Genomic DNA, 24,130 nt, shown 5'->3' with positions numbered 1-24,130 from the left:
CTATAGCATAGTGGCTCTAGGATCGTTCACTGGGATGGGTTTTCACTTCACAGATGATATTAATTCAAAGTTGAATTGGTGCCTTTTCATTTCAAGGTTAGCTTTAAAAGAAAACATAAACTTGAGTTGGAAAAGGTTTGGTTTTAAACTAACCACAAATAGTAACTGATTTTACTTACAAAGAAAAGTGTTTCTTGGAGTGTAGATCACTAGGCTCAGGTTCCTCATACAAAAAGGGAGTTCCGGTCACTTGTTTCTTTTCCTCGCATTAGAGAATTAACATATAGTTCCTTCTCCAACCGGTGTTGTACAGATGCTTCCCATTAATGGGTTCAAACACTAAATCCCTCTCACTGATGCACCTTGCAATGGCTCATACCTCTCACCTAGCACTTGCCATTCAAGGTGATCTTTAACCTTGGATTACCCGTCAAAAGCTCGCAAGAGATAATTAATGGATGTCTCCTTGGAGTCCAAAAGCTCACCAAGTGTTGGCTATTCTAGAAAATCCTACCTTCAAACCACCTCCCAAAGGCTCGCAAGAGATAAACTAGTGAATCTCCATGGACGGAGATCACTTGCCTTACCAAGTGTTGGCCCAGATGATTTAAAGGCGTTTTAAGTTAACTAAAAAGATAAAAACCATTAACGGGTCACACTTTCTCTTCATTAAAAACTAAAATAACAAAACTTCCAATTTATGCATTCGAAAACTTACCCGGTTACCTTAGCTCCAAGAGACGAAAAGCCTAGCCTCTCATCCTCTGAGGAAAAATCCTCAGAGTTTGATTGGCTAGAAAGAAAAATAACGAGAAAACAAAAATATGAAAGAAAAATAGAGCAAGTGCTCTGTAGATATATTTCTTACTTATACCAAAGGTTCATCGTCCTCCTCCCGAGAACAGGCTCCCGAGAGCTATATATAAAGAAAATTACAAAACAAAATATCTGAGGTTATTCACCCCTTTTCCAAACTTAATAACTAAGGAATCCTATAATTGGTGGGTTACAAGGAGAAAATGGGGATTTAGACATAAAAAATCTGAAGCAAAATATCCAAAAGTGTCGGTCGCAAATATCGGGAAACTTGAGGAGAAATTCCACAGCACTGTGCAAAATGGCTGCGAAATCATTTCGCAGCAAAAGGGTGATTTCGCAGCCGTGCAAAATTCTTCCTTCAGCTTGGAGTGATTGGCTTCCAATGGCTGTAACTCCTTCATTTCAACTCTGAATCCTATACAATTTGAAGCATTGGATTGTTGACTTCCTAAGCTTTGAAACGACATATAGCATGCATAAATTGGACTCCAGGAAGTGCTCCAAAAGTGGCTGACATGACTATCATCAAGAATGCTTCATGGCACATTTCTCTTTGCTTCCCCTCCTTGCATTCCGGATTTGCTTATGGCAAAGGACTTCAAAGCTTCGGTTCTTCATGTTTCTGAGCTTTCCATTGCTTTGCCATGGATTCCAAATAACTCTCCTCAATCTCGGATTGCTTTGGTGATCAAAAAGCTATCAAAACACCAAAACTTAACACAAATTGATTAGAATTGATTGCAAGGGTCCTTAACATGTTAATTGGGTTAAAAGGCAATAACTACTACTCAAAAGTGTTTGAAAGAGTTAATTAAAAGCTATGAAATAGCACTTTTTGAGTAGTAATCATTAGGGTTGTCAATGACATGAAAGACTCTAGGTCAAGAGCTCAGGGCTTTAGGTACTATGAATAGCTTAGGGTTGTGGTTAACATGAACGACTCTAGATCGTGAGCTTAAGCCTCTAGATGCTATGAATTGCTCTAGGCTATGGATGACATGAGCTACTCTAGGTCATGAAACGAAAGCTCTAGATGCTATAAAGAGATTAGAGTTATCGATGATATGAATGACTCAGGATCCCTTGAGCTCAAGCCTCTAGACACTATGAATTGCTGAGGGTTATGGATGATATGAATGATCCTGCATCATGAGCTGAAGCTTCTAGATGATATGAACTACTAAGGGCTGTGGATGACATGAAAGACTCTTGGTTGTGAGGTCAAGATTGTAGATGTTATTAATAACTTAGGATTGTGGATTAGATGAATGACTCATATTCATTAGCCCCGATCTCTAAATTCTAAGAACAACACAGGGTTGTGGTTGACAAGAAAGACTCTGATTCATGAGCTTAAGGCTCTAAATGCTATGCACAACTTAAGGTTGTTGATGACTTGAAAGACTCTAGGTCGTGAATTCAAGGCTCTAAATGTTATGGATGTCTTAAGGTTATGGTTGACATGAATGACTCCAAGTCGTGAGCTCAAGACTCTAGATGCTATGAATAGCTCAAGGTTGTTGTTGACATGAACGACTCCGGGTTATGAGCTCAAGGCTCTAGATACTATGAACAACTTAGGGTTGTAATTGTCATGAACGACTTTGGTTCATGAGCTTAAGGTTCTAGATGCTATTAACAACTCAGGGTTGTGGATGACATGAATGACTCCAGGTCATGAGCTCAGGTCTTTAGATTCTATGAATAACTTAAGGCTGTGGTTGACATGAATGACTTTGAGTTGTGAGTTCAATGCTCTAGATGCTATGCACAACTTAAGGTTGTCAATGACATGAAAGACTCCAGGTTGTGAGCTTAGGACTCTACATGCTATACACAAGTCTGGGTTGTTGATGACATGAAACAGTCTAGGTCGTGTGCTCAGGGCTCTAGTACTATAAATAGCTCAAGGTTGTGGATGATATGAATTACTCTGGGTCATGAGCTCAAGGCTCTAGATGCTATCCACAACTCATAGTAGTGGATGACATTCTCTACCATGGGTCGTGATCTTAGGGCTCTAGATAACATGAATAGCTTAGAGTTATTGATTATATGTAGGACTCAGGATCCCGTAAGCTCGGACCTCTTGATGAAATGAACCGCTTACGGTTGTGGATGATATGAATGATTCTACGTCATGAGCTCAAGCCTTTAGTTGCTATGAACTACTTAGGGCTATGGAAGATAAGAACAACTCTAGGTTTTTATCTCAAGGCTCTAGATGCTATGAACAATTAGGGTTATCGTTGATATAAACGACTCAGGTCATGAGCTCAAGGCGCTAGATGCTATGAAAAACTCAGGGTTGTGGATAACATGAATGACTCTGGGTTATGAGTTCAGGGCTCTAGATATGATGAATAGCTCAAGGTGGTGGTTGACATGAAAGACTCTAGGTGCCGAGCTTAGGGATCTAGAAGCTATGAACAACTTATAGTTGTGGATGATATGGATGACTTGGGATCCCATGAGCTTAGGCCTGTAGATGTAATGAACCGTTCTAGGTTATGGATGATATGAATGATTCTGTGTCATGAGCTCAACCCTCTAGATGTTATGAACTACCTTGGGCAGTGGAAGACATGAACAACTTCGAGTCGTGAGCTCGAGGCTTTAGATGCTGCTAACAAACTAGGGTTGTGGATGACATGAACTATTTCAGGTCATGGGATCAGACCTCTATATTTTATGTAAAGCTCAAGGTTGTGGTTGACATCAAAGACTCCTAGTTATGATCTTAGAGTTCTGGATGTTATGCACGATTGAAGGTTATTGATGACATGAAAAAATTTGAGTCATAAGCTGAGGGCTTTAGATGCTATACATAGGTTAGGGCTATTAATGACATGAAAGACTTTGGGTCAAGAGCTAAGAGCTCTAAATGCTATGAGCAACACAGGGTTGTGGTTGACATGAACGACTCTGGGTCGTGAGCTCAATGTTCTAGATGCTATGAACAACTCTCGGCTATGGATGACATGAGTTACTCCTAGTTGTTAGCCTAGGGCTCTAGATATTATGAATAGCTCAGAGTTGTAGATGATATGAATGAGCCGGTATCCTGTGAGCTTAAGCCTCTATATTTTATGAATTACTCAGAGTTGTGGATGATGTGAATGATTCTCCATCATGAGCTCAAGCCTCTAGATGCTATGAATTTCTCAGACTATGAATGAGATGAACGACTCTGGGTCATGAGCTAAAGGTTGTAGATGCTATCAACAACTCAAGGTTGTGAATAACACGAATGACTTTAGTTCATGAGATCAGGCCTTTGGATTCTAAGAACAACTTAAAGCTATGGTTGAGAAGAAAGACTCTCAGTTGTGAGCTTAAGGCTATAGATGTTATGAATAGATTAAGTCTATCAATGACAAGAAAGACTTTAGGTCATGATTTCAAGGCTTTAGATGCTATGAACATATTAGGGCTATGGTTGACATGAACGACTTTGGGTCATGAGCTTAGGGCTCTTGATGCTATGAACAACTGATGGTTGTGTTTGACATGAATGACTTTATGTCCTGAGCTCAGGGCTTTAGATGCTATGAACTACTCAGGGTTGTGGTTAACATGAAGGACTTCGAGTCATGAGCTCAAGGCTCTAGATGCTATGAACAACGTAGGCTTATGGTTCACATGAAGACTCGAGGTCGTGAGTTTAGGGCTCTAGATACTCTTAACAACTCAATGTTGTGGATGACATAAATAACATTAGTCATGAGCTGAGGCTTCCAAATTCTATGAACAACGTAGGGTTTTGGTTGACATGAAAGAGTTTAGGTCATAAGCTAAAGGTTGTAGATTCCATACACAAGTTTGGGTTGTCGATCACATGAAAGAATCTAGGTCATGAGCTGAGGGCTCTAGATGCTATAAATAGCTCAGGGTTGTGGATGATATGAACGACTTCGGGTTGTGAACTTAGGGTTTTAGATGCCTTGAACAGCTCAGAGCTATGAACTGCTCAAGTCTGTGGATGACAAGAATGACTCCGGGACATGATCACAAGGCTTTAAATGTTATAAAATGTTCATGGTGCTAGTTGACATGAGCGACTCTGGGTCGTGAGCTCAAGGCTCTAGATGCAACGTACATCTCTGGGTTGTGGTTGACATGAATGACTTTGGGTCGTGAGCTCATGGCTTTAAATGCTATGAACAACTTAGGGTATGGATGAGATGAAAGACTTTAGGTCTTGAGCTCAATCCTCTAGATACTATGAATAACTCAGGGTTGTGGTTGACATGAACGATTCCAGGTTGTGAGATCAAGGGTCTAGGTTCTATGTAATGCCTAAGGTTATTGATGACATGAACTACTCTGGGTCATGAGTTTAGGGTTATAAATGCAATAAATAGCTCGGGGTTATGGTGGATAAGAATCGGTCCGTGTCATGATCTCAAGCCTCTAGATACTATGAACAAATAAGGGCTATGGTTGATATGAACGACTGTATGTCATGAGCTTAGGGCTCTAGATGCTTTTAACAACTCAGGGTTGTGAATGACATGAACGACTTCGGGTCATGGCCTCAAGATTCTATGAACAACTCAGAGTTGTGGTTGACATGAAAGGCTTCGGCTCCTGAGCTCAGGGCTCTAGAAGTTATGAACAACTGAAAGTTGTGGATGATATGAACGACTTAGGATCCCATGAGCTAATTCCTCCAAATTTTATGAACTTGTCAAGGTTTTGAAAAATAAAAAAGATTTTGTGTCATGAGCTCAAGCCTTTAGATGCTATGAACTGCTCAATGTTGTGGATGACATGAACGACTCTAGGTTGTGAGCTTAGGGTTCAAGATGCTATCAACAACTCATGGTTGTGGTTGACCTGAACAACTTCGGGTTGTGAGTTCATGGGTCTAGATGCTATGAACAACTCATAGTTGTGGATGATTGATTACTACTCAAAAGGTACTATTTTATAGCTTGAAACTAACTGTTTTAAACACTTTTGAGTAGTAGTTAATACCATTTAACTCAATTGGCACGTTAAGGAACCTAGCAAGGGTTACTAATCAGTTTTTGGCAAGTTTTGGTGTTTTTGGTAGCTATTTGATCATTGAAACAAGCCAAGAATGAGGGAGAATTTTGTGAAATCCATGGCAAGGCAAGTTGAAGCTCAAATACATGAAAAATCTGAGCTTTGGAGCACTTCATAGTGAGGAAGAATTTTGTGAAATCCATGGCAAGGCAAGTTGAAGCTCAAATACATGAAGAATCTGAGCTTTGGAGCACTTCATAGCCCTTTGCTAAGCTTGGCAATAGGTTTCCAATCCAATCAGAGGTGCAAGGAAGAAAACCAGAGGAAGAAATCCAACAACCAGCATTTTCTCATGGCTATGCGAAAATTTCGCATAACATGCGAAATCAAGAAGATGAACAATTGCAGGACTGAGTGAAAGACAATTTTGCACATCATGCGAAATCTTCCTGTGCACCGACTCTGTTAGATTTTTATCTCCAAATATTTTGTGTAATTTCCTATTTTCTCCTTGTAATCAACCTAGATATTTTCTTTTATATCTTTTATATTTTTTGGGTAACATCTTATGTAGACACAAAGGGATGCAATCAAGAGAGAACACTTGTAAATTCCCATAGTAAGAAATATATAGAGCTTTTGCTCTGCCTTTCCTTCTCATTTTGTTTTCACTTTTCTTTCTAGCCAAACAACCTCTGAGGATGATTTCTCAGGGGATGAGTGGCTAGGTTTTACGTTTCTTAGAGTGATGGAAGCTAAGTGAAGGACCCGAATGCAAAGGTGGGAGTTGTCATTGCTTTAAATGAAAGTAGTTGTTAACCATTAATGCTTTTTATTTCAAGGTTTACCTTTAAATCCCTTAAAATCACCTTGAATGACCAATACTTGGTAAGCTTTCCGGATTCTATGGATGCTTATTGCTAGATCCATGGATGCTCATTAGTTATCAAGTACGAGCCATTGGAAGGTGGTTCAAGGTGAGGGTCTTTAGTGTTTGAAGCCATTAATGGGAAGCAATTACCATTTTTCATGAACCCTTTGGATCAAATCTTAATTGCTAAATACAAAACCGGTTTGGGAGATAACCAACCTTTATGTTATTGTCCTCAATGGGAGGAAAAGATTCGGAATCTCCCCCTTTGCCTAAGGAACCCGATCCTAGTGACCTAAAGCTCCAAGAGACCTTTTCGTTGTAGTTAACTTTACTTATTATTTTTGCTTAACTTAAAATCAATCTTTGTAACCACAATTCCATTTTCTTTAAAAGCTAATTTTCATAAGGAAAAACACCATTTTCTTTTCTTCACTAAAGTTAATTGTACGATGAAAACCCATCCTTATGGACGATCCTAGAGCCACTATACTATGTTAGCTATGCTACCCTAGTGTAAGGTGATTTAGGTTTTATAAATTTTGTTGATAACACCCTTCTGGGCCAGAATCAAATGGCACGACTGCAATGGGGACGAATCAAATGACGCCGTTGCAGGGGAAGGTGCCAAAGTACATTGACATAACCTTTGGTGAACACTTGTGATCTTCATCACAAGTTTGGTGATTTTTCTTTGTCTTTATTTTAGCTTATCTTTTATTAAGTTTTGAGCTAACCTCAACTTTTTCCTAGAACTGTATTTCTTTTGTTTTCTTTGTTTTTGTTTCAGTGATCTCTAGTTGTGCATGCTCTATTGGATAAGAGATAGTGAGGGAAAACTTGTAAAAATTGAAACTCCTCAAGAAACTGAGTTGGAAGTGTGCTTGAACATCATGGATGTTCCACCTGAAGACCAGAATAGCCAACATGGTCAAGAGGATAATTTCAATGCATACCAATCCATGAGGGACCGCATGCATCCACCTCGTATGAGTACACCATCATGCATAGTGCCTCCCACTGAGCAGCTAGTAATCCGACCTCACATTGTGCCACTCCTACCTACTTTCCATGGGATGGAAAGTGAGAATCATTACTCTCATATTAAGGAATTCGAGGAGGTTTGTAATACATTTCAAGAAGGAGGAGCTTTAATTGACTTGATGAGGCTCAAGCTATTTCCTTTCACCTTGAAGGATAAAGCCAAGATTTGGCTGAATTCTCTAAGACCAAGGAGTATCCAAACTTAGAATGATTTGCAAGCCGAGTTTCTTAAGAAGTTCTTCCCTACTCATAAGACCAATGGTTTGAAAAGGCAAATTTTGAACTTCTCAGCTAAGGAGAATGAGAAATTCTATGAGTGTTGGGAGAGGTACATGGAAGCTATTAATGCTTGTCCTCACCATGGCTTTGACACATGACTCTTAGTGAGCTATTTTTACGATGGTATGTCTTCTTCAATGAAGCAACTCCTAGAAACTATGTGTGGAGGAGACTTCATGAGTAAGAATCTGGAGAAAGCCATGGACTTTTTGAGTTATGTGGCTGAAGTTTCAAGAGGATGGGATGAACCAAATGCTAGAGAGGTGGGATGAATGAAGTCTCAACCTAATGCTAAGGGTGGGATGTATGTTTTGAAGGAAGACATTGACATGAAGGCAAAGGTTGTAGCTATGGTAAGGAGATTAAAAGAGCTAGAAATGAAGAAGGTACAAGAAGTACAAGCCCTTTTTGAGACACCAGTGCAAGCTATGCCTTGTTCTATTTGTCAATCTTATGAGCACGGGGTGGAGGAGTGTCCTACAATTCCAGTAGTGAGAGAGATGTTTGGTGATCAAGCAAATGTTATTGGTCAATTCAAGCCTAATAACAATGCTTCATATGGCAACACCTATAATTCAAATTGGAGGATCCATCCAAATTTCTCTTGGAAACCAAAGCCACCTCAGTACACACAACTTGCTCAAGCACCTCAGTAAGCCTCGAATCTTGAACAAGCTATTGTGAACCTTAGCAAGGTTGTGGGAGATTTTGTGGGAGATCAGAAGTCCATTAATGCTCAACTGAATCAGAGAATTGACAGTGTGGAGAGAACATTGAACAAAATGATGGATGGGATGCAAAATGATCTGTCTTAGAAGATAGACAATGTCCAATACACAATCTCAAGGCTTACCAACCTCAACACAGTGCAAGAGAAAGGAAAGTTTCCTTCTCAACCTCATCAAAATCCCAAGGGTATCCATGAAGTGGAGGCTCAAAAGGGAGAATCTTCAAAGGTGAGGGAAGTTAGAGCAGTTATCACCTTGAGAAGTCGTAAAGAGGTTGATTAGCCCACATCGCACAGGTATTTTGACCTACGAAGAGCCCCTTCAAGTGCGAAATTGAACCAAATTAAAGGGCCATCTCCAAGGGAAGTCCAGAGGATATCCATCTGAACTTTAACCCCCCGCGCACCTCCACCCACCTTCTCAAGCCTCTTTGCTTCAACCATGGCCAAGATAAGAGGAGCTAAGACCCCATCTCCATCATCCCACAGCAGAGCACTGAGAGTCTCACCTGTGCGAGACTCCATGACCGAGCCTCCACAGCCACCTGCCATCCCACCTTCCGAAGATGGTGCGCCGTCTAGTCCTCCTCTGAGAAGATATCAGACCAGGAGACCACCCACTACACTAGGGGCAAGCTCCTCTCGTCCCAATAAGTCAGCTAGTCGCCCTCCTGCGAAGAAAGCTAGAGTCTCAGCTCCAGTAGAGCCATCATAGCCTCCATCAGAGCCTCAACCACTTACTACAGAGTCTCAGATTCCTTTTGGGATGAATTTGGAGGTGGTTATCAGGAGGCCTATGGTTACTCAGCCTTCCATAGAGGGCAATTTGGATTGCTGGGCTAGGTCATTCCACTCTGAGCTTTGTTTTGATAGAGAGATTTTCAGAGATTCATTCCACTTACTTTAGAGGTACCATTTGGAGCACCGGATGACTCTAAGGGATTTCTTCTATCCCCAAGTAGCATTAGACTTTTATCAGTCTATGACTACGCATCGCGTCTGGGATCCTACTGTCATCCACTTCACTATTAATGGACGTCATGGTATCTTGGGAGCTAGACATATAGCAGAGGCCCTGCGCATTCCTTATGATCCAATGCGTCCAGAGGATTATAGAGTGTGGGCTCATCCTTCTCAGAGTGATATGGTTCATATACTGTCCAGGGGGACATCCACACGCTCATATCTTTTGAGGAAGGAGCTTCCACCCAACATGTTTCTTCTAGATGAACTCTTGTGCCACAACATATTTCCACTTCAGCATATGGTGCAGAGGAGGAGAGCTATACTGGAGGCCTTGTTCCAAATTTCAGAGGGTTTTTACTTTGGCCCTCATCATTTGATCATGACCGCTCTTCTTTACTTTGAAGAGAAGGTCCACAGGAAGAAGCTATTGAGAGCGGATGCCATTCCACTATTATTCCCGAGGTTGCTCTGTTAGATATTAGAGCACTTGGGCTATCCTTCTGAGACTCAGCTTCAACGCAGATGCATTTGTCGAGAGATATTCATTCTCGACAAATGGACTAGTATGACGGCTTATGTTGCACAGCCAGGAGCCCCAGCTGGACCAGAACATCCAGAGATAGCACAGCCAAAATAGCCATAGCAGGCACAACAGGCTGAGATACCTACGGATATCATAACACCTGCCTCTGTAGTGCCTTCTACAGGACCTACGCCTGAGGTCGCATCTTCTGCTCCTCCTATCACTAGTACGTGCACATCAGGATCAGCTTATTGCCACCTAGACCCAGCATACTGCCATCCTTAGGCAGATACAACTACATTTGGGTATTTTATCGCCACCTGAGCATGATATGCTTGGCCCATCAGAGCCTACAGATCCATCCCAGGACCCTTCTTTAGCAGAGCAGACTGTGCCCCTTGAGGAGACGACTACAGGACAGATAGAGACATCCATCCTGAGCACTCAGACTTCTACAGCCAAGCCATCGTCTCCACATGATCCTCCCACCACCATCTGATCATTTATCTATTTTCTTTTTTTATTTCCTTACATAGTAGAACTCATAATCCCATGTTTTTTATGTTTTATATACTGGGATTGGATGTATTACTTGTTCTTGGTCCATAGTGTACTTTCTTAAAGTAATACATATCCATCATTTTTTTAGTATACTTGGCATAATCTCATTTTATTTTCTCTACTCATAATTTTTGTTGTTCAGCTTGGTTGGGGGGAAGAGAGTTGAGGAAGGAAGTTTTGCTTTTAATGCGAAGTTATTTTGCTAATCTAGTTGCTTTTGCTTAATTTTTTAAGTTTTTATTCTACTCTCCATGGTTATTAAGGAAAAAAATTTCAAATTAAAAAGGGAGAAATTGAATTTTTTGTCTTTTTACTTGACTTAGATTTTGTTTTATGCTCACTAAAGTTGATGAATTGTTGAAACTTCTATTGAATTCAACCTTAGTTCTTCCACTTTAAGCTATTCACACACTGTGCACACTAGGTTCCATTTATAAGGTGAAAAACTATTTTACCCCCTTGACTTAGGAAAATTTAGACTTGGTAATTTTGACTTCATTTAATAGTGTTAGGACACCTTATAAAAGACTAATGAGCCTTTGGAAAAAAAGAAACAAAGAAAAAATGTTTTACTTGCCTTGAAACTCAAGCAAGGTCTGAGGGGTATATGGTGAAAATCTTTAAAACCTAGTGCCCTAAGCCTTCATTGGTTGGGAGCCACCGACCTCAATGATCGTTACAAGGGTGAATAGGTGGAGTTTAACATACTTTAGGTGCTTGGGTATTAAATTCATTCTCAAAAGTCCAGGGTAACATCCGAGGAATTAGTGGTTGAAAGATCCTTAAAGCTTGATGCCCTAAACCTTAATTGGTTGGGAGTCATCGATGGACCCTCGTTACATGGACAATTTAGAAAAGAATACCTTTAAGCCTTGTACTCCTACAATGAAAAAAAAATTGTGAAGCAAGAGGTGCATTTTTAGCCTATTGAAGTTAGTTAGTTTGCTAAGTTTTGAAAAATAACTAGGTTGGGGAGAAAGATTAGTTCCGCATACTATTTTCGAAAATTAATAAGTAACACATAGATTTTTGTGGAAGAGTAAGGTTTGGCCCTTTGGGAGTGGAAATTCTTTTGAAGCTTAAATTTGCATAATGCTTTCTCTTCATGAATTGTGATTAGACAAGTTATATGACATCTCTTGTTGAAGTTTGAGTTTTAAATCTTTAATGTTCCATGTGAGAGTTTGATCATCATGCCACTTAAAATTTTTTTGGAGTGATCAACATGATGTTGTAAATTATAGTACTGTTTATTTTTCTTTTTCTCTCCTTCATTGCTAAGGGACTAGCAATATGTTGGTTGGGGGAAGTGATTACTACTCAAAAAGTTCTATTTTATAGCTTGTAATTAACTCTTTTGAGTAGTAGTTATTACCTTTTAACTCAATTGGCATGTTAAGGACCTTTGCAATCGTTTCTAATCAAATTGTGTTTAGTTTTGGTGTTTTTGATAGCTTTTTTTTATCACCAAAGCAATCTAAGATGAGGGAGAGCTTTGTATAATCCATGGCAAAGCAAATGGAAGCTCATTTACAAGAAAAATCCAAGCTTTGGAGCTTTGTAGTCCTTTTCCAATAGAAAATCATGAATACAAGGAGGAGAAACAAAGAGAAGAATCTAACATGAAGAAATTCAAGAGGACAGCAACTTTAGGACACATTTTGAGCACTTCTTAGTGTCCATTTTATGCATACTATGTGTCATTTCGAAGCTTGGGAAGTTAGGAGTCCAACGCTTCAAACAATATGCAAATCAGAGCTGAAATGAAGAAGTTATGTCCATTGGAAGACAATCGCATCAAGTTGAAAGGCAATTTCGCAAGCTGCGAAATCACAAAGTGCAAGCTGCGAAATCAGCCTTTTCTTGCGAAATGGAGACTTTCAGCTTGTGAAATTTTCGCAGCCCATGTTGCATGCTGTGAAATCCACCTGAGTGCTCCCAGATATTTGCGATCGACTCTTTTAGATTTTTTCTTCAGATATTTGTTGTTTAAATCCCCATTTTCTTCTTGTAATCGTCCTCAAAGACCAACTTTTTGTATAGTTTTGAAGGAAGTAATAGACAAAGCTTTGCTCTGCCTTACCTACTCATTTTGATTGTATTTTTCTCACTAGCCAAACAAGCTCTGAGGATGTTTCCTTAGAGAATGAGTGGCTAGGCTTTTTTTCTCTTGGAGTTAAGGAAACTGGGTAAGGTGTCGACTGTAAAAATTAGAAGTTTTGTTGTTTCATCTTTTAATGAAGAAAAAGTGTGACCCGTTAATGGTTTCTATGTTTTTAGTTAACTTAAAACGCCTTAAAATCCCCTGGGCCAACACTTGGTAAGGCAAGTGATCTCCGTCCATTGAGATGTGCTAGTTTATCTCTTGCGAGCCTTTGGGAGGTGGTCCAAAGGTAGGATTTTCTAGAATAACCAACACTTGGTAATCTTTTGGACTTTAAGGAGACATCCATTAGTTATCTCTTGAAAGATTTTCAAGGGAAATCCAAGGTTAAAGATCACCTTGAATGGAAAATGCTATGTGAGAGGCACGAGCCATTGCAAGATGAATCAGTGAGAGGGATTTAGTGTTTGAATCCATAAAAGGGAAGCATCTGTACCATGCCGATTCAGGAAATAACTATATGTTAATTCCCCAATGCGAGGAAAAGATTCAAGTGACCGGAACTCTATTTTTATAACAGGAGCCTGACCCTAGTGATCGAAAAACTCCAAGAAACACTTTTCTTTATAAGTAATTTCAGTTACTATTTTTGGTAAGCTTAAAACCAACCAATTTTCAATCAAAGTTTATGTTTTCTTTTAAAGCTAACCTTGAAATGAAAAAACACCAATTCAACTTTGAATTAATATTAGTAGTAAATTGAAAACCCTTCCTAGTGAACGATCCTAGAGCCACTATGCTATGCTAGCTGAGGCAATCCTAGTACATTGTGATATAGGTTATAAATTTTGTTGATTACTCCAGTCTGAGGACCAAAATCAAGCTACACCAGTTGATTGAACACCAATCAATAGGACATACACCAGCTGGGCACGGAATCAATGATCCTATGACCTCAATCCTCTAGATCCTATGAGCAGCTCAAGGTTGTGGATCATATGAATAGTTCTTGGTCATGAGCTCATGGCTTTAAATGCTATGTGCAGCTGAGGGTTGTAGATGACATGAATGACTCTGGGTAGAGAGCTCAAGGTTCTAGATGTTATGAACAGCTGAAAACTATGTTTGAAATCAATAACTTTGGGTCATGAGCTCAATGTTTTAGATGCTATGAACAACTCAAGGCTGTTGATTATATGAGCTACTCTAGGTTGTGAACTCAAGGCTCTAGATGCCATGAATTGCTCAGGGTTTTGGATGACATGAAGGACTCCGGTTTGTGAGCTCACAACTCTAGATTCTATGAATAACTCAAGGTTGTGGATTATATGAGCTACTCCGGGTTGTGAACTCAAGGCTTTAGATGCTATGAACTGGTCAAGGCTATCAATGAGATGAACGACTCCAGGTAGTGAGCTCAAGGTTCTAGATGATATGAACAGCTTAAAAGTATGTCTGAAATCAACAACTTTGGGTCATGAGCTCAGTGCTTTAGATGTTATGAACAACTCAAGGTTATAGTTGACATGAATGACTTCAGGTTGTGAGTTGAGGGCTCTAGATTCGATGAACAACTCAGGGTTGTGGATGCCATGAACGAATCTAGGTCATGAGCTCAAGGCTCTACATATTATGAAAAGCATGGGCCTGTGGTTAACATGAACAACTCCAGGTCGTAAGCTTAGGGCTCTAGATGCTATGAACAACTTATGGTTGTTAATGACATGAACTACTCTAGGGTTATGAGCATAGATCTCTAGATGCTACAAATAACTCTAGGCTATGGTAGACTTGAATAACTCTTGATCGTGAGGGTTGTGCTTTAAATGCTATGAATAGCTTAGGATTGTTGATGACATGAAAGACTTCGGGTCATGAGCTTAGGGCTCTAAATGCTATGAACACCTCAGGTTTGTGCATGACATGAATTACTTGGGGTTGTGAGCTAAGGGCTATAGATACTATGAACATCTTAGGGTTTTGGTTGACATGAATGACATGGGGTTGTGAGCTTAGGGCTATAGATACTATGAACATCTTAGGGTTGTGGTTGACATGAGCGACTCTAGGTTATGAGCTTAGGGCTTTAGATGCTATGAAGAGCTCAGGGTTGTCAATGGCATGAGCCACTCTGGGTCATGAGCTCAGGGCTTTAGATGCTATGAACAACTCTAGGTTGTGGTTTACATGAATGACTCCGAGTTGTGAGCTCAAGCCTCTAGATTTTATGAACATCTCAATGACATGAATGACTTCGGGTCTTAAGCTCAAGGCTCCAAATGCTATGAACAATGGTAGGCTATGGTTGAGATGGACAAAACCAGGTTATGACCTCAAGGCTTTAGATGTTTTGATCAGCTTAGTGTTTTTTATGACATGAGCCACTTTGGGTTATGAGATCAGGGTTTTAAATGCTTTGAATAGTTCTAGGTTATCGATGATATGAAAGACTCTGGGTTATGAGGTCAAGGCTAATGATTACATGAACTACTCTAGGTTAAGAGCTCGGGGCCCTAGATGCAATGAACAAATATAGGTTATGGTTGACATGAAAAACTCAGGTTTGTAAGCTTAGGGCTTTACATGCTTTAAATAGATCAGGGTTATCGATGACATGAGCCACTCTAGGTCTTATGCTCAAGCCTTTAGAGGCTATGAACAACTCAAGGCTCTGGTTGACATGAACGACTCTAGGTTGTTAGCTCAGGTCTCTAGATGCTATTAATAACTCAGAGTTATCGATGACATGAAAGACTCTAGGTTGTGATCTTAACACACTAAATTCTATGACTAGGTAAAGGTTGTGCATGACATGAATGACTCTAGGTCATGAGCTTAGGGCCTTAGATGCAATGAACAACTCCGGGTTGTGGTTGACATGAAATATTTTAGGTTGTGAGCTCAAGGCTCTAGATGCTATGAACAACTCAAGGATGTGGAATACATAAGCCACTCTGGGTCTTGAGCTCAGGATTGTAAATGCTATGAACAACTCAGGCTTATGGTTCACATGAATGACTTATGATTCTCAACTCATGGCTTTAGATGCTATGAACAACTCAGGGTCGTTGATGATATGAGCCACTCTTGGGCATGAGCTTAAGACTTTAGATGCTACAAATAACTCTAGGCTATGGTTGAGATGAACGACTTAGTGTCATGAGCTTAAGGCTCTAGATGCTATGAAAAGCTCAGGGCTATCAATGACAGGAAACACTCTGTGTCATGAACTCTAGGCTCTAGATGCTATAAACAGCTTAGGGCGGTGAATGAGATGAATGCCTCTAGGTCGTGAACATATGGCCTTAGATTGAACAAACAAGTATAGGTTGTTGTTGAAATAAAGGACCTTAGGTCGTGAACATAGGGCTCTAGATGCTATGAACAACTCAAGGTTGTGGATGAGATGAGCCACTCTAGTTCTTCAACTCAGCACTCTAAATGCTATGAACAACTTTGGGTTATGGTTGATATGAACAACTCTGGGCTGTGAGCTAAGGGGTCCAGATGGTGTTAACAGCTTAGGGCACTAAATGACATGAGCTACTCTATTTCGTGAACTTAGGGCACTAGATGCTATGAATAGCTTTGGATTTTGGAAGACATGAACAACTCTAAGTCATGAGCTCAAGGCTCTTGATGCTATGAACAACTCAAGGCTGTTGATGACATGAAAGACTTCGGGTTGTGAGCTCAGGGCTCTTAATGCTATGAATAACTGAAGACTGTGGATGGCATGAGCTACTCTAAGTGGTGATCTCAAAACTCTAGATGCTATGAACAACTCAAGGCTACGGATAACATGAGCTCCTTTGGGTCATTAGCTCAAGGCTCTAGATGTTATGAACAGTTTTGGGGTGTGATTGACATGAACGACTCTGGGTTGTGAGCTTAAGGGTTTAGATGCTATGAACATCTTAAGGCTATAGATGACATGAATGACTCTGGGTCATCAACTCAAGGCCCTAGACACAATGAAAATTTCTAAGTTGTGGTTGACATAGAAGACTCTGGGTGGTGAGCTCAGGGCTTTAGATAATACGAACAACTCTAGGTTATGGTTAGCATGAATGACTCCGGATCATGAGCGTAAGGCTTGAGATGCTAAGAATAACTCAGATCTGTCAATGACATGAGTGACTCTAGGTCTCAAGCTTAGGGTTGTAGATGTTTTTATGAACTTTGGGTTGTGGTTGACATAAACGACTCCAGGTTGTGAGCTCAAGGCTTTAGATTCTATGAACAGTTCAAGGCTAATGATGACATGAAATACTCTAGGTCATGAGCTCAGGGCTCTAGATTCTATCAACAACTTATTGTTATGGATGATATCAATAACTGGGTTGTGAGCATAGGGCCCTAGATGCAATGCACAGCTCTAGGTTGCGTTTGACATGAAAAACATTGGGTCGTGAGTTCATAACTCTAGATGTTATGAACAGCTCAGGGTTGTGGATGACATGAGTCACTTTGGGTCTTAAGCTCAAGGTTTTAGACATTATGAACAACTCTAGGCTATGGTTGACATGAACGATCCTGGGTCATGAGCTAAGGGCTTCAGATGCTCTGAATAGCTTAGAGCTATCGAGGACATGAGCCTCTCTAGGTTGTGAGCTGAGGGCTTTAGATGCTATGAACACCTCTGGGATGTGGTTGAAATGAACAACTCTTGGTCATGAGCTTAGGGCTCTAGATGCTATGAACATTTTAGGGCTATTGATAACATGAAAGACTCCAGGTCGTGAGTTCAAGGCTCTAAATTCTATGGATAACTCAAGTTTGTCAATGACATGAAAGACTCCGGGTCAGGAGATTAGGGGTGAATATTCTTTGAACAACTTAATGTTGTGGATGATATAAATGACATCGAGTCATGAGATCAAGACCCTAGATGCAATGGATAATGTTGGGTTGTCGTTGACATGAAAGACTCTAGGTCATGAGCTTAGACCTCTACATGCTATGAACAACTCAAGGTTGTGGATGACTTGAGCAACTCTTGGCCGTAGATGCTATGAATAGATCTAGCCTATGGTTGACATGAACAACTTTGGGTCATGAGCTCAGGGATTTAGATGTTATGAACAACTGAAGGCTATTAATGACATGAAAGACTTTGGTTCGTGAGATTAGGACCCTAGATTCTATGAGCAACTTTGAGTTGTGGATAACGTGAATAACTCTGAGTCATGAACTTAAGTACTTAGATGCAATGAACGACTCTGGGTTGTGGTTGACATGAAAGACTCTAGGTCATGAGCTCTAGGCTTTAGATGTTATGAACAACCTAGTGCTTTGGACAACATAAACCACTTTATGTCTTGAGCTTAAAGCTCTAGATTCTATGAGAAACTCTAGGTTGTGGTTAACATAGCCGACTCAAGGTTGTTAGCTCAACGCTCTAGATTCTATTAATAGCTCAGGTTGTTGATGACATGAGAAACACTATGTCATGACCTGAGAGCTCTAAAGGCTATGAACAACTTTGGGTTGTGGTTGACATTAATGACTCCAGGTCATGTGCTCAAGGCTCTTGATGTTATGAACAACTTAGGCTTATCAATGACTTGAAAGAGGATAGGTTGTGAGCTTAAAGCTCTTGATGCTATGAATAACTCAGTACTGTGGATGATATGAGCCACTCTATGTATGAACAACTCAGGGCTCTAGATGCTATGAATAGCTCTAGGTAAAGGTTAACCTAGACAACTCTGAGTCATAACCTCAAGGCTTTGTATACTATTAACAACTCAGGGTTATGGATAACATAAACTACTCTAAGTCGTGAGCTCAAGATCTATAACAGCTCTAGGTTGTGGTTGACATGAACAACTATGGGTCGTTTGCTTAATGCTCTTTGTGCTATGAACAAATCAGGGCTATTGATGATATGAAAGACTCTGGGTCGGGAGCTCAAGGCTCTTGATACTATGAACAGCTCAAGGTTGTGGATGATAAGAGCTACTCCAAGTCATGAGCTCATGTCTCTAAATGCTATGAACAACTAAGGTTTGTGGATGACATGAGCTCCTCTGAGTCATGAGCTTAGGGTTATAGATGCTAGGAATAGTTATAGGTCATGGTTGAAGAGAATGACTCTAGATCGTTAGCTCAAGGCTATAGATGCTATGAAAAGCTCAAGGTTATTGATGACATGAGCTACTTTGGGTCGTGAGCTCATGCATCTAAATGCGATGAATAGCTCTAGGCAATGGTTAACATGAACGACTCCGGGTCGTGAGCTTAAGGCTTTAGATGCTATGAACATCTCAGTGTTATGGATGACATGAACGACTCTGGGTCGTCAACTTAAGGCCCTAGATGTAATGAACAACTCTAGGTTATGGTTGATATGAAAGACTCTGGGTCATGAGCTTGAGGCTCTAGATGCCATGAATAACTCAAGGTTGCAGATGACATGTGCCACTCTTGGTTTTAAGTTTAGGGCTCTAGATGTTATGAATAGCTTTGGGTTATGACTAGCATTAATGACTCTAGGTCATAAGCTTTGGTCTTCAGATGCTATGAACAACTCAGGGCTGTCGATGACACTACCCACTTGGGGTCATAAGCTCAGGCCTTTAGATGCTATGAACAACTTTGGGCTATGGTTGACATGAATAAATCTGAGTCGTGAGATAAAGGCTCGAGATGCTATGAACAACTCAGGGTTGTCGATAACATGAAAGACTTTGAGTTCTGAGCTCAAGCCTCAAGATTCTATGAACAACTCAAGGTTCTTGATGACATAAAAGACTCAAGATCATGAGCTCAAGGCTTTCGATTCTATGAACGGCTTAGGGTTGTGGGTGATATGAATGACTCTCAGTTATGAGCTCAAGGCCATGATGCAATGAACAACTCCAATTTGTGCTTGACATGAAAAACTCTAAGTCATGAGCTTAGATCTCTAGATGCTATGAACAACTTAGGGTTGTGGATGACATGAGCCACTCTAAGTCTTAAGCTCAGGGCTCTAGATGCTATTAACAACTTTAGGTTGTGGTTGACATGAACGACTCTAAGTCGCTAGCTCAGGGTTTTCGATGCTATGAACAACTCAAGGTTGTTGATGACATGAGCCACTCTTGGTCGTGAGTTCAGGGCTTTAGTTGTTATGCACAACTCTGGGTTATGAGAGTTAACATGAACAACTCTGGGTCGTGAGCTCAGGGCTTTAGATGCTATTAACAACTCTAGGTTATGGTTGACATGAATGACTTTAAGTCACTAGCTCAAGCATTTAGATGATATAAAAAACATAAGGTCATTGATGACATTAGCCACTCTTGGTTGTGAGTTTAGGGCTTTAGACATTATGCACAACTCTGGGTTATGGTTTACATGAACAACTTCGGGTCCTGAGCTTAGTGCTCTAGATGCTAAGAAGCACCTAAGGTTTTTATATGACAAGAAAGGCTCCAGGTCATGAGCTCAAGACTCTAGATTCAATGAACTGCTTAGGGTTGTGGATAGCATGAATGACTTTAAGTCATCAGCTTAAGGCCCTAAAAGCAATGAACAACTTCAAGCTGGGGTTGACACTAAAAAATTTGGGTCGTAATCTCATGGCTCTAGATGCTATGAATAGCTTAGGGTTTTGGATGACATCAGTCACTCTAGGTCTTGAGCTCATGGCTCTAGGTGCTATGAACAACTCTAGCATGTGGTTGACATGAATGACTCTGGGTCATGCGCTTAGGGCTCTTAATGATATGAATAACTAAGGGTTGTCGATGACATGAAAGACAATGGGGCATGAGCTAAGGGCTCTTGATACTATGAACAACTCAGAGTTGTGGTTGACATGAACAACTTTTGGTCGTGAGCTCAGGGCTCTAGTTGCTATAAAAAGATGACAATTGTGGATAACATGGGCTACTCTGGGTCATGAGCTCAAGGCTCTAAATGTTATGAACAACATTGGGTAGTGGTTGACATAAACAACTCTAGCTCGTGAGCTCAGGGCTTTAGATGTTATGAACAACTTTGCCTTATGGTTGACATCAACAACTCCGGGTCGTGAGCTCAAGGCACAAGATTCCATGAACAACTTAGAGTTGTGGATGACATGAATGGCTTTGAGTCATGAGTTTAGGGTGCTAGATGCAATGAACAACTCTAGGCTATGGTTCATATGAAAGACTCTGAGTTCTGAGCTCATGGCTCTAAATGTTATGAACAACTCAAGGCTATGGAAGGCATTAGCCATTCTAAGTCTTGAGCTTATGGCTCTAAATGCTATGAACAACTCTAGGTTGTGGTTGACATGAACGACTCCGAGTCATGAGCTCTAGGCTTTAGATGCTATTAATAGCTAAGGGTTGTGGAATACATGAGGGACTCTAGGTCGTTAGCTCAGGGCTCTAGATACTATCAACAACTTTAGACTATGGTTCAGATGAATGACTCCATATCATGAGCTCAGGGCTCTTGATTCTATGAACAACTTTGACCTATCAATGACATAAAAAACTACAAGTCATGAGCTCAGCATTGTAGATACTATGAACAACTCAAGGTTATGGTTGACATGAATGACTCTCAATCGTGAGCTCAAGGCTCTAGTTGCTATGAGTAGCTAAGGGTTATGGATAACATAGGATACTATTGGTTGAGAGCTTAGGACTCTAAGTGCTATGAACTACTTTGGGTCTTAAGATTAGGGCCTTAGATGTAATGAATAGCTCCAGGATGTGCCTGGCATGAAAGACTCTGAGTTGTGAGCTCATGGCTCTACATGCTATGATGAACTCAGGGCTATGGATGACATTAGCCACTCTAGGTCTTTAGCTCAAGGCTCTAAATGCTATGAGCAACTTATGGTTGACATGAACAACTCTGAGTCAGGCTCTAAATGGTATTAATAACTCAGGGTTCTGGAAGACATGAGGTACTATAGGTCATGAGCTCAAGGCTTTAGATGCTATGAAAACCTTTGTGCTATGGTTGAGATGAACAACTCCGGAATGTGAGCTTAGTGCTCTTTATGCTATGAATAACTTAGCATTGTCAATGACATGAAATATTATGAGTCATGAGCTTTGTGCTGTAAATACTATGAACAACTTAGGGTGATGGTTGACGTGAACAACTCTCGATTGTGAGTTGAAGGCTCTAATTGCTATGAACAGCTTGGAGTTGTGGATGGCATGAACAACTCTGGGTCATGAGCTTAGGACCCTAGATGCAATGAACAACTTTAGGTTATGCTTGGCATGAAAGACTCTGAGTTGTGAGCTCATGACTCTAGATGATATGAACAACTCAGGGCTATGGATGACATTAGCCACTCTAGGTCTTTAGCTCAAGGCTCTAAATGTTATGAATAACTTTGGGTTGTGGTTGACATGAACGACTTCGAGTCATGAGCTACATGCTCTAGATGATATTAATAGCTCAGTGTTATGGAAGACATGAAGTACTCTAGGTTGTGAGTTCAAGGTACTAGATGCTATGAACAACTTTGGGCTATGGTTGAGATGAATGACTCCGGCTCGTGAGCTCAGTGCTCTTGATGCTATGAAAAACTTAGTGTTGTCAATGACATGAATGTCTATGAGTCTTGAGCTTTGCATTGTAAATACTATCAATAACTCAAGGTGATGGTTGAAAGGAACGACTCTCGATCATGAGCTCAAAGCTTTAGTTGCTATGAAAAGCAAAGTGTTGTGGATAACATGGGATAGTCTTGGTTGTGAGCTTAGGGCTCTAAATGCTATGAACAACATTAGGATATTGTTGACATGAATGATTTTGTGTCATGAGCTCAGGGCTTTAGATGCTATGAACAACTCAGAGTTGTGGATGACATGAACAACTCTAGGTTATGAGATCAAGGCTCTAGATGCAATGAACAACTCCAGGCTGTGCTTGGCAGGAAAGACTCCAAGTTGTGAGCACATAACTCTACATACTATGAACAACTCAGGGTTATGGATGACATAAGCCACCTTAGGTCTTTAGCTCAAGGCTCTAAATGCTATGAACAGCTTTGGGTTGTGGTTGACATGAACAACTCCAAGTCGTGAGCTCCAGGCTTTAGATGGTATTAATAGCTCAGGATTGGGTAAGACATGTGGTACACTAGGTCGTGAACTCAGGGTTGTAGATGTAATGAAGAACTTTGAGCTATGGTTGAGATGAACGACTCTAGGTCGTGAGCTCTGTGCTCTTTATGCTATGAACAACTTAGCGTTGTCAATGACATGAAAGACTACGACTCATGAGTTTTGTGTTGTAAATACTATGGACAACTTAGGGTGATGCTTGAGATGAACGACTCTCGATCTTGAGCTTAAGACTCTAGTTGATATGAACAACTAAGGGTTGTGGATAACACAGGATACTCTTACTTGTGAGCTCAGGGCTCCGAATGCTATGGACAACATTGGGCTATGGTTGACATGAATGACTCTGTGTCGTGAGCTCAGGGCTCTAATTGATATAAACAACTTAGATTTGTCGATGACTTGAACAACTCTAGGTCGTGAGCTTAGGGCCTTAGATGAAATGAACAACTCTGGGCTATGCTTGGCATGAAATACTCCAATTTGTGAGCTCATGGCTCTAGATGCTATGAACAACTCAAGGTTGTGGACCACATTATCCACTCTAGGTCTTGAGCTCAAGGTTGTAAATCCTATGAACAACTCTGGGTTGTTGATTACTACCCAAAAAGTGCTATTTTGCGCCTTTAATTTATTATGTTTTAAGCACTTTTGTGTAGTAGTTCTACATCTTTATTCCAATTGGCATGTTAAGGACCTAGCAATGACTTCTAATCATATTTGTGGCTAGTTTTAGTGTTTTGACAGCTTTTTGGATCATTAAGACAAGCCAAGTAAAGGAGTGAAGCAAAGAGGAAAAACAAACAGAATGAAGAAAACAGAGACAGCAGCTGCAGTCTTCCTTCACACTTTTGGAGCACTTCCTGAAGTCCATCTTCTACATGATATATACCATTTCAAAGCTCAGGAAGTCAAAAATCCAACGCTTCAAACCGTGTACGATTTGGAGCTGAAATGAGGAAGAAATTGCCTTCGGAAGACAACTGCTCCAAGCTTGTGCGAAATTCGCACAACACCTTCAGCTTGTGCGAAATTCGCACAACACCTTCCCCTTGTGCGAAATTCGCACAACACCTTCCCCTTGTGCGAAATTCGCACAACACCTTCTCCTTGTGCGAAATTCGCACCAGCCCATGCGTCTTTGGTGCAAAATCTCCTCTGTTTTGCCGACTTC

The 24,130-nt window shown here is 40.5% G+C and overlaps 1 pseudogene; it reads right to left on the bottom strand.

Moving 5' to 3' along the window:
- LOC132253130 (uncharacterized) overlaps positions 1-24,130 on the bottom strand; it is a 157,294-nt pseudogene that overhangs the window by 117,403 nt on the left and 15,761 nt on the right.

Source organism: Vitis vinifera, chromosome 18, assembly GCF_030704535.1.
Source record: "Vitis vinifera cultivar Pinot Noir 40024 chromosome 18, ASM3070453v1".
NCBI lineage: Eukaryota > Viridiplantae > Streptophyta > Magnoliopsida > Vitales > Vitaceae > Vitis > Vitis vinifera.
This window is presented reverse-complemented; position numbering and strand designations above follow the sequence as displayed.